The following is a 12,479-nucleotide window of genomic DNA, read 5'->3' on the forward strand; positions in this document are numbered from 1 at the left end:
AATAGGCAGAGATTGCTGGGGTTAGGGTGGCACGGTATAAAAAAGACCAAAATATTGAATCATCTTCGTGAAGGAGTTCTGGGAGGATTAATGGAGTAACGTAATCATACTCGGAATGTTTTAAATTATATTTGAAAACGGCGTCATAGGGTAATTGTTGGGAGTAACTGGATACTTCAACATGTCCGGAATTTGTACGGAGAAGGTTTTTATTTACTGGAGTTGATATAAAACGTAATAAGAAAGCATTTGAAACAATTCTAGATATTTGAAGTAATAAATTCCTTTTTTATAGAATTATTCATTTCGTTTAAAACAATATTCAATAACGGTTTCAATGTATTACTATTATTATCTTTAGTTCATATTTACACAAAATTAAAATGGTAACCTAATTATTGTAAATTTACATTTTTATATTATCTTTATGGGACAATAATGACTTTGTACAATCGGCCAATCATACATTACAAACGTCTGATATTGAATAGCTTGACGGTGTTCTACTGTTTATTATCTAAGATTTGTTATCCAATGGTCTTTCATGCAAAAGCGACTCCCGGATATTCAGATCATAACTTTATAAAATTCGAAAATTAAATAAATAACATGTCACCTCATGTCCTAATATATAACTCTCTCTTCTTTCTTCTCTTAAACAGGGCTATAAATCATTATCGATGAGTTTGACAAGCCTAATACAAACATGACAAGAATTTAATTGAAAAGCACCCTGAATATTTTGTTCAGTTGTTTTTTAGCCCAGTAACGAGCGATAACAGTTTTGATATCACGTAAGTAAACATCTTTAGTAATTTTCATCATTATGCTGTTTAGACGAAAAATAACCAAATGTGGTTGTATAAATGTTGAGAATAATAATAGAACCAAAAATGCATTCTTTTTTATTTGGACGTTCTAATACGATGAAGCAAAAAAAAATCACCTAACCAGAAAACGTGGCTATTGATTACTGTGCTTTATTTAGTTGGGTTTACTGAAAATTATGTATAAAAGCCCTACGATGATTTTTTCTCAATCTTGGTTTTCTAAACAATCATAACGTTTAGCTTGAAAACTAAGTTATCTTAGTTTTTATATCTCAGTTATCTATAGGCCTACAGCTGTTTTAGTTGTGTAAATGTAGAATTTAGTTTATTCATCTCAATAATAATGATAACTTATAATAACTTTATTTATTATAAACCTTCGAAATCAACGAATGTAGTGTAAAATAATCTTATCGAACGGTTGGTTGTTTTAAATAATTTGAAATTCATATAGGCTAAAAACTATTTAAATAGTTATTTAAAAATATCATGCATATGCAGTAAAATCACGGTAAACGTTTAAAAATGAAAATTAAAAGATAAACATGTAATAGGATAAAGATGTAATAATGGGTATGTTTAGTTAGCAGCACAATTAACTTATAAATAGCCTATACAAATTTGAAAAACAAAATATCAGTCTGTATTAATTGTTAGAGATTTTATTCTTCTTACATTTTTAATAACAAAAGCACAAAATATGGAAGAAAAACTTGTCCGACACTGAAAGCTCGTGCATAATGTTTCATGACTGTTGCTCTAGGTAATAGAATGTGGTGTCAGCACCATTTTCAAATTATTACATGACGTGATATAGGAGGATAAGTAATTCTAATACTACTAATTCGTCCTCATCATACGTTACTGTAGAAATTGAGCCACATTATTTGTAAAGATAAATTAAAAAGAAATTACTATGATATTTTACAGTACTTATTGTTAAATACAGTAGAATTACTGTAGAAATAATTACAGTAACATCCTAAAAACTAAAGTTAAAGATGTATTGTCCCCCCTAAAAAAAATTCCAACAACATTTTTTTTTTTAATATACCATTTTAATTTCACATAATAGTTGGATAAAAAAAAATTATTTACCTGAAAAACTGTAATTTAAAGAAAAAAATCGTCAAATTGGCTGCCAGCCAATGGATTTTTGGTTGAATTTAACCATTTATTTTGTCGTTTTATAAGTGAAAACATTATTTTTTTCATTTTTTTTCTATGTAAGTGATTAACGTTATTAAAACTACAAAATAACCTATTCAAAGTCTGATTTAATTAATCTTCATTTTTCATGTTTTGGGGGGACAATACATCTTTAAGTCTAACAATGTATTTGTGAGGTGGATATGGGAGAATATTTTCATGAATTAGAAGATTGACTGTATTCAACTGAGTCTAATAAGAGTCGTTGAAAAATCTTTTTTTTGTATTGTAGGCATAATATACCTACTGAGTAAGTCTAATCGCTTATTCTATTATTCCGCCGTTTCAATATTGATTCGAATTTCTAGGCCATCATGCAAAAAAGCAACCCTGTGTGAAAGTGTTTCGGTCGTGCATTCTTCATCTTACTCGCATCGCACAAATCTCAAATATGTACAAAAAGCACTCGAAGGTCCTATAACTGTTAAAATGGAAGGAAATAACCCACGGCACGTGATAAAAAATCAATCAATCAAATGACAAGGGTACACTTAAGTGTGTTAAGCAGGCATTATTAATCAAAACAATTAACAATTCCAAAACATTTTAATTTATTGTGGCCTATAATAAATTAAAACGACTTATGATGCTTTATACATCCGGTCTTTTACCATGAAATTTAAATTACAATATCAAATATTAGTATAAGCATGCGAACATGTGTTGAATTATCGTTACATAAATACAATTTATCTATTCTATTATCAAGTTTACGAGACAAAGGTCGTATATTCTCTTTACACGGAAAAAATAATGTATTTAAACAACCTAGTAATGCATTTATAATGGTAAGCAAAGAACACCAGAATTGTAATAAATGTGAATCTTGTCAATAATACACTAAAAAAAAAACTATTGAATTGGTTGTTATAAAAGATTATTAGAGCACTTGACGTTATACAATGTTTACACTATATATGCAGCAGCAATAGTACTTGTGTACTGTATTTACAATACCTCCTGGAATATTAAAAAAACAGAAAACAAACAATAACATAATTGTTTATTCCAATAAAAACCTATTCTCTATGATTTATTCATTTCATTTATCATTTCTAAGAAACATTTGGAGTTTATTTCTAGCAATTATATGTATCTAAAGTGAAAATTGATGAAATGAGTAAAAGCTTTTTAAAAATGAATTTGTTATTGACATTATTTCAAATCATCATATGATTTGTTTAAGTTTTTGGTTTTGCAATTTTTGGGGTTAAAGTTTTGTGATTTAGGCCTATACCTGTACCTACTTTCAAAGACTTTATCTTTTGTTCTCAATCAGTACATACCGGTAGTTAATATCCAGATAAATTGTAACTTTGTTTTTTTTTTATCAATTTACAGTCTGACAAAAATCTGAAGTATTACAATGATGCGTCACACACTCGCATTGTTCATACTTGTATTTTGTATAATATTGTCCGTCCGTGCGCTGAATCCTAATGGGTAAGTCATGGTTTCCATTCAACCAAAGAATATCAGAAGAATGAGCAATCCGCAATCCTCGAATTAATCGTCCTCAGCGTAAAGTGGAGACGGTAGTATGACTTATCTACATTTCGGAATATGCATCGCCAGCTACCTAACGGATTGCACATTATTTTGATAATATATACCCGATTCTGCTACTGTCAATAGGTATGTATCTGTATAACTATCAGCAAGTGTATGCTGCCTGCATAAATGCTGTACTTTTAACATACATATATTATAGAGTATAGAGTATAAACTCATTGTAAATTGTCAACAGACACTGTGCTACATGACAGTGTACGGTGTTAAAAGTACAGCATTTATGCAGACAGCAACGTGGATAACTTTCTATAGTTATACAGATATCACCTAGGGACAGTAGCAGAATCGGTTGTATATACTTAACTTCAACCCAAATGTAATTAATATTTGTCAAATAGGTATCGGTACATAATAAATGTAAAATAAACACGGAAAATAGATTATAAACAGAATCAGCTTCTTTTTTCACGATAATATAAAATGTGTTAACTAGCCAGTTTTGTTAAATATGTTTGTTACTAACTAATGATTTGATGTATATTACAGTATTATTAATCCAAAGGCAAATTACTGAAAAAATGACAATGTTGTGGGTATCAGTGGCTGGATCTCAATGGAGATACAAAAAAAAAAGCGAAAAGCTAAATCAAAACGATAAGTAAAACAGCCAGAAAAGTTAGCAGAGCTTTCGGGCAACACTAGCCCTTCATCAGTGTAACAGTATTATTAATTATACATGTTGTTTATATAGTCGACTTATACACTACAAAGCTTTTCACAGGCGTACACAACAACACAAAGCTACTCGACTAGCTACTCAAAAAGGTGTGGATTTCTTTGGATTAAGCGATGTACACGATATCGGTAAGTAGGCATTCAGGTAATAGGCGAGCACAGGAAACCAGAATAGCTTTGAATTTATTTTCTTCGCTTTTCTTTTATTATTGTTTAAATTTTGTCATTATTATTGTCATTGTCATTATTATTATCCTATACAATATAACAGTTTTTTTAACGAAAAGATCATATACTACGGTTCTGGAAATAGAAACATTCATTTGCATGTTATATTGTCAATATCATATAATGATGAACAGTGTTGAGGCCAAAGTCAACGAGTTATTTGTTTGTGTTGGACGTATACTCTTTCCCATTCGATTTATATTTTTTTAAATTTAAGTTGATGTCTTCAAGCTGTGTCGTCAAAGATTGTTAAAAATTAAATTACGATTGATAACTGGTACATTAGAAAGTGACAAACAAAATATTTAATACTTGTCGTAGGCCTGTAAGCCAACATTCTCTAGAACAATAAAACAAACACTAATAATCAGTAGCAAAGTAATAAGAAAAAGCAATCAAGCTAATATTGGTTTTTGTTTCTGATATAGTTTGATTAATATTAACTTATCTTTAACTCAATTTAGCCGAAATTATAGAACAGTCTATAAAACGAAAACATCTTACAGAACAATTTACGTTTGCTGTCAGGGTTGGACTACATCATCACCTGGAAGTAACGACTGTAGAGAACGTAAGAATAATGTTGCCCTCTCTCTATCCTCCTGTAAATTTGTTCGTTATGGTACTCTCAATTATTGTGTATGTATCACATCCAAGTGATCATCATCGACTTAAAAAATGATTGAAAGCATTGTAATAAATTATGATGATTCATTATCTTAATTTTTGTTGTTGTTGTTGCAGCAATCTGTGCGCCACGATGCGAACATGGAACCTGTATAGGCCCCAACAATTGTAACTGTATTCAGCAATACCACGGCCCAAGATGTGAATACGGTAAATAAACTTGTTTATTGACTGATTTTTCGAGCAATATATGGACCGACCGGTAGACGTCGTCCGTCATTACCCCCGCCCACCTCATTGACACACATATCCACCCCCCTACTCAACTCAATAACTACTCTCTGTGTGTTTTTACTCCAGCATGCAATAGAGCTATTGATTACTGTGAAATAGTGGATTGTACATCACATACAAATTCCGTATGCACTAAGTGTCTCTTTCACGTCAGTGATACTATAAAGGCTTTTGACTTAGTTGGAGGCCAATGCAACAGTAAGTTTTGACATGTTCTCTTCTATTGGCAATAAGCATTGTTCTATCTGTGAGACGTGTTTAATCTAATCATTTCGTAATTGCTTTTGCAACATATCTATAAACTGTATTTTTAAAGATGATCTGTTTTTATGATGATAAGGCTTCAGCGCGCCCCATATCGCAAATCACCATAACAGAAAACTGGAGGTATTAGTGGTTAGTTGATGTTATTTTATATAGGTGTTCGTGTGTTATTAGGCCCTATATCGACATACTTTAAATCGTTATAAGATCAATTTAAAAAGGCAATAAATATAATGTTTTGTATAACAGAAATTTGCTCATGGAGGAATGACAGTAAGTCTTGCTATCCTGGTAGCTGCACAGATTATCAATGTACTTGTAACGACGATTTTAACGAACACTTCAACTGCAGGGCTAGTAAGTTACATTCTGCCTGGAATTCTGCTTGCAATAAAAAAAATTGCACCCAATTATACACGAGCGGTATCATGTCTAGACAATAATCAGCATGCAGTATTGCATCTTCTGACAGTAACCTTCATGGAATATTGTATAACTTCTCCTGACATACTACAGTAGTACAGTATCATAACGCTTTTTGCCAACAACCTGTGTTGATACCATGTGCCTTGTGGTCAGGAGACACGATGACAGGATGATTGTCGATAGACATGATACCGTACATGAATCGACTGAACATTCTATGTAGCCAGATATTCATCATCTCATTGTCCTGATAAATAATGTCGTTCATTTTCTTTCTCAAATTTTAATTTTAAACGATTAAACTATTTAATGATGCTTTTGATAATTAATGTTCTGTAGTTGACATACCGCCATCAGTATCTCATTGCTCAGTAATGCTTCAACAAGACTCTGGAGCAAAAACGGTTGCTACAACTGACATTTCATGTCAAACATCTCATGTCTACGTATCATTACAAGGCAACGGTTCATCAGTGAATTGGCAGACACGTTACTCAGGACCTTCTTCGGCTGGATATCCATTCCCTTATTACGTCAATGAATTCAAAGTAGGCATAGTTGCAGCTAGCGTTGATTGGCAAATAGTCAGAGGTATTTAAGTATTTATTAAATTATTAGCAATTACTAATAAAATACTAATATAGGCCTAGTAGTACTATAGTACCCAATGAAACCAATATTTACTCTGTTTTTAGTGTGTTAGGGTAATGTATTAGTTACTTTCAATTCTATGTTTATAACCTCAGATTCTATTTAGAAAATGAAGTTTCTGAATATTCAATGTTTATTAAACTTTATTCGTTCAACATTTCTAAACAACGATATCATTTTGAAAGTATGCATACTGTGTAAACGTTGAAATTCTGTATTGTTTATTCCATAAACAGATGATATTGTAAGTGCGACTGGTACAATTGACTGTAATTTAAACCATGATCATGACGATCCAAACCTTGCAACTCATTCTTGCGGACGATACGGATCATTAGATCAAGATCTTCAACATAGTGATAGGTAGTGTATTTACATCTTTTTCCGGGCTCATATTTGTTGCCTTTGTTGTCGAATAAACGAATGAATCCGCAACTAGTCTAACAAGTACATGTTTGTTCCCAACCATTTTTCTTATTTATAGTATTTTTCTTATTTATATATAGTTATTTATAATTATCAAGACAAATTATGTGATACAGATGTTTTTCGATGTCTCTGTGTGGAGAATGCCGAGTCATTCAATTGAATGTGACTTTTTCATTTCTTTATTTTTACATTAGAATATATATAACATTATCATCAACAAATGGAGGATTTCTTCGACTTAATAACTATGACTTTTCAAGTTCCAGTACAATTGATGAACCCGTGTATTATGCTGGGCAAACTGTTCTTTTGATGATGAAAGTGGAGTATTCATTGTACAAGAACATCCTATACAAGTCAGTGTTGATGGAGAGTCGCTAAATCTTGGAACAGACGCTTGGACAACTGGTGACATAAAAGTAAAAGCCAGATTCTTCTGTGATTGGATTAAATAATGATAACATGATAACGATTAAGATGAGAATGGTCTTTCTTTTCAAAGAAATCTTTACCACTAATTCATATTATAGAGAAAATATCAAAAATAAACAGCGCCGACAAAAGTGAATAAATACCGAAAAAAACAATTTCTTAGCTTAAATGCTATTTATTTAAATTGCTTTATATATTAGGTTCAGTTGTCATGGGACGGCCATTTTGTCAATAAAATGCACATAGATCAGAAGCTACTGTACGCCATTAAAGCAGATACTGACATCGTACACACAGATTATGATAGCCAAGCGTCTCCCGCAGGGCGCCCTTTAACAGCCATTGACAATCAAAATGGAATCGTCAAGTTTGAAGTTGGGTTTTCTGAAGACCAGCATGGAGGAGTGACTTTTCCTTCATTTGAGCCAACTTGGATGAATTTAACAAATGATTTGGTATTATAGGCCTAACGTTTATACGTATTACATATTTTACAGTCGAATCAACTGGTTTTTTTTTTTGTTCCTCTACAATAAAAATAAAATAAATTAGTACTCTAATTTACACGAATTAATTACCGACATAAACATTAAATTATCATTACCAATTATATCTGTTAAATTCCATTGATTTCAAGTTCTTTCAACTGATATCTTTATTCATGTATTTATTATATGCCTTTTTAGGATCAAATGTATATGGATTCACTGGAAAAATGCTGATGATGCTGATACATTTGGGTTTTGGGTACGTGCGACAGACGTAATGGGAAATAGTAAGAGTGATTATATAATTCTTCATATTGATTCAACATCCCCAATAATCGAAGACGAATTTGAAACCAACGGAGACGGGTAAGTAAAGACTTTTTTTATCTGTTCCTTTTATCTCCTTTTAATCCAGATCATTCTCCCATTATCTTGTTTTTCATGTCTACGCTTTTTAGTAGCGTGCAAACGCGACTCTATAGCTCACTTTGTCGGTTGGTTGGTCGATCGGTCGGTCGGCCGGTCGGTCAGTCAGTAAACACTAACTCAAATTTGCGCACGCGACTGCAGACACGTATATGGCCTTGCTAAAAACACTATTTCTGTTAAAGCTGTTCACATGCATAATATTTAAAGTTAATCAATTTATAATTTGAATACAGTGTGTATCATGTGACTGCATACGATCGAGAAAGTGGAATTATGAACGTTTATTGGCAGATTATGTCTGAGGAAGACTTGGGAGTTGTTTTGTCAGAGGGTTACGTAGACGGTTTTAGTTTTGTAAGTAAAGACAATTTCATTTCATTCATACAGTTATATCTTAACGGGGTTAGGCATACAATAAAGTATAATTTTACATTTTATCGTTTATTTAAAATGTTGCCAAAATCGAGTTCCTAATCGAGAGGAATAAGGATCAAAATTACCTATTATTATTTTTTGTCTACATTTGTGTACAGCCACATCAAAACCAGGCGCTTGTCGCTAGATAGGGATTTGTGTAAAATGCATTTGAATGTGTGAAACTCATATTTTGACCATTTTGTTTTTTTACCATTATCTGATAGGAAATTTACCGTAGATTTCAAAAATATATATCTTATTAACTAATTCAAATGGAAAGGTGGTAAAAATTACATAAATCTGAGCCTCTATCCTCGTGTTTCGATTGAAAGAACGTGGTAATTCGTTATAAAAAAGCAGTTATTTTCGTCATTCCTACGCCGTAATTTTGTAGATAACCCCTGAAAGCTTGGTATCATTCGATAGGTATTTTGTTCATGAATCTAAAAATAAATGAGTGATGTCACAGATTGTACGATATAGACCAATAAAAACCGATTTTATAGAACCCTTTAGTGTAAACAAAAACGGCCTTGTTGCTACGAACACGCTGAAAGAAGCGATGTGATTGGTTTAATGTTGTCACATGACCCATCCAGCATGGAAAATTCCAGGTCAACAAAATCTTATCGCTAGTACACGCTTGTCGAGAAAAATATATTTTTTATAGTTCATCTAAGTACTGTACACAGTAATACTAAAGTGACGTGTACTGACTCAGACTTGATAACAATAAGTTATAACATACTAAAGTAAAGGGCCTAGCTAAGTTATTTATCGTAAGAGTTGATATTAGCAATGTAACTCTCAATCCACTGGCACTAGGCCTAGCTAGGCTAGGTACAGTAGGCTAGACCTGGCTCTACTAGGCCTAGGCCTAGTACTATAAGCCTAGACTAGGCGGAGATCCGCCTAGGCCTACTACTACGCTGGGCTACTAGCCTAGATAGGCTGCATGGCATAGTAGGCCTAGCTAGCTAGTAATAATAATAGTAATAACAACAACAAGGCCTAGCCCAATTAAAATAAGATAGAGTTTTCCTCTCTATAGTATAATAAGCCTCCTGAAAGGCTTTACTTACTAGCTAGGCCTAGGCCTACTGCTGGGCTATTTTATTTATTTCAATTTGGTTAAATTTCATTATGCTTAAAAATTGCCAATGATGGGTTGGGTGTGTGGGGAGTGTGTGCAAAACATAAACCGTAAAAACCAGTACAATACAAATCCCTCACAAATAAAATACTGGTACCTTGGCTAAATTTCACGTTATTCATCATGCTTAAAAACATTGTTCAAGCTAACAGGTGTGTCTATCTGTCATGATCAGGCCAGGTGCTGGTTCAACAATAGACGTATTACATAACAATAACAACAGTAAAATCCACTACAATACAAATCCCTCACAAATAAAATACTGGTACCTTGGCTAAATTTCACGTTATTCATCATGCTTAAAAACATTGTTCAAGCTAACGGGTGTGGCTATCTGTTATGGTGCTGGTTCAACAATAGAATACATAACATTGTTTGAAGGTTTGCATGGCAAAATCAAATGTTGATATAAAGTTTGCGGTACACCACGTATATTAAGTCTGAAAAGAACTGTTGAGTTTCTCTTACATACATAACATTAACACTAAAAACCAGTACAATACAAATCACTAACAAATAAAATACTGGTAATTGAATTTTGCCGACCAGAAACGAGGGACATTGTGTGCCCTGCGCCATTTTGAACAAAAAGCAGATAAAATAAAGTAAAAAGAGAAATAAAATTGAATAAAGTTCATTAATAAAATGTTTGCTGTTTTTTAAAAATTTGTTTAGAACTAATAATAAGCTAAGGCAATCTTCCTGAATACCTACTAGTAGGCCTACTGTATTATTCTTACACTACACTATTATAAATGAATTTGACAGATTTTACATAAATTAGTGGTACTTTGTAATCGTCATAATTAACTATGATAACCACCTCGGATTTTGATGAAATTTTCATGAATATCAGAAAACACTATATTGAATAAGTGTGCCAAATTTCAGAATGATTGTTTATCTAGAAGGTAGTGTTGCTAAGGTATTAATTGTTCAATCTGTAACAGCATGGGGCAACTTCCTGTCTGATTTGTCATTAAACTTTGACTGTTAATTACTCAGTAATTACAAATAAATTTTGTATAAATGCTATATACATTTATTGCCATAACTCTGGGAATATTTGCTTGATTTAAATGATCCAAACACCATTTTGAAGGATATATTGTGAGGAATACCATTATAGTATCAACTAAAAAAATATATATTTCACCAAGTGCCTGGTTTTGATGTGGCTGTACACATTTTTAAGATTAGAATATCACATTTGCTTTCTTTAAAAGAGTTGTCACTCGTAAATAGTTGATGGACTGGTCTAGTTTGACAATTCCAAAATCAGCCATCAAATCGCACTTTAGGGTCCTACAAAGGCATTTGATAGTGCTATCTACCTGTTACAAAATTATCTTAACTAAAGTCAGTAAGAAACTGTACAATATATTTAGGCATAACATAACATCTATTTTTTTCTGCTCGATTACCGTAATGATTAACCTTTCCATGTATGTTCCTTATTGAAAGTATATATAAATGATCATTTATTGATAAATAATATTTATTAACAAAAAATACTTAGGCCTACTTATACTTAAATCTTACTTTTTTACACAGGAAAATGGTTCTTGTGTGCCTACTAATTGTTACTGTATACTTAGCAATAAATATTGCTACAAGTTGCAATTGGACGTAACCCCAACCATTGAACAGAATACTCAAGAAACATTATTGTTACTACGTGTAACTATAAGAAATAATGCCCTACTCGAGACTTCACAGGAAATGCAAGTAACCATTTCAAATCATATACGTTTCACAACATTTTTAATAAAAACTAAAATGAATCACAGTGTAAGTTACTATGATATATAATAATATAGATTTTAAGAAAAAAAAAACACCTGAAATCAAAACTTTGAATTTGAATTATTCCAGATCCTCACATCGAGCATTTCCCAACCTGTTAAAACAGTAAGTAATTATTTGTTAGTGTAAATAATAATAAATCAACAGAGACATTGGGTGAGTGAGCACGTACAACTTTTTTGCTCTCGATTTTCACCTTTCAAAGAGACATTTATCTTTGTTTTTTCCCGATTGTATCATTATCATCGTAAATAGCATCTAGGACTTATCATGTAAACTTTTAAAGATGATGGTCAATGCTCTGTCGGTGTAAATAAGCAGTGAGTATTTTATCCCCATGATACCGCATCTATTGCCATTGGCTCGCCGTTGAAAGCACTGCAAGGTTAACTATTACTGTGCTAGCCATATGCAAATCAAAATCCTTCAATAAGGTTTCCAAACATCTGCGTCACTTATGCAAATTAGTAAATTTGGCCGAAATTACCAGCTGTGATTGTGACCTGATATGTAAAACAGTGGTGGTACTGTATAAAAGCAAGTGTAATC

The sequence above is a fragment of the Antedon mediterranea genome, chromosome 6 (assembly GCF_964355755.1).
Source record: "Antedon mediterranea chromosome 6, ecAntMedi1.1, whole genome shotgun sequence".
NCBI lineage: Eukaryota > Metazoa > Echinodermata > Crinoidea > Comatulida > Antedonidae > Antedon > Antedon mediterranea.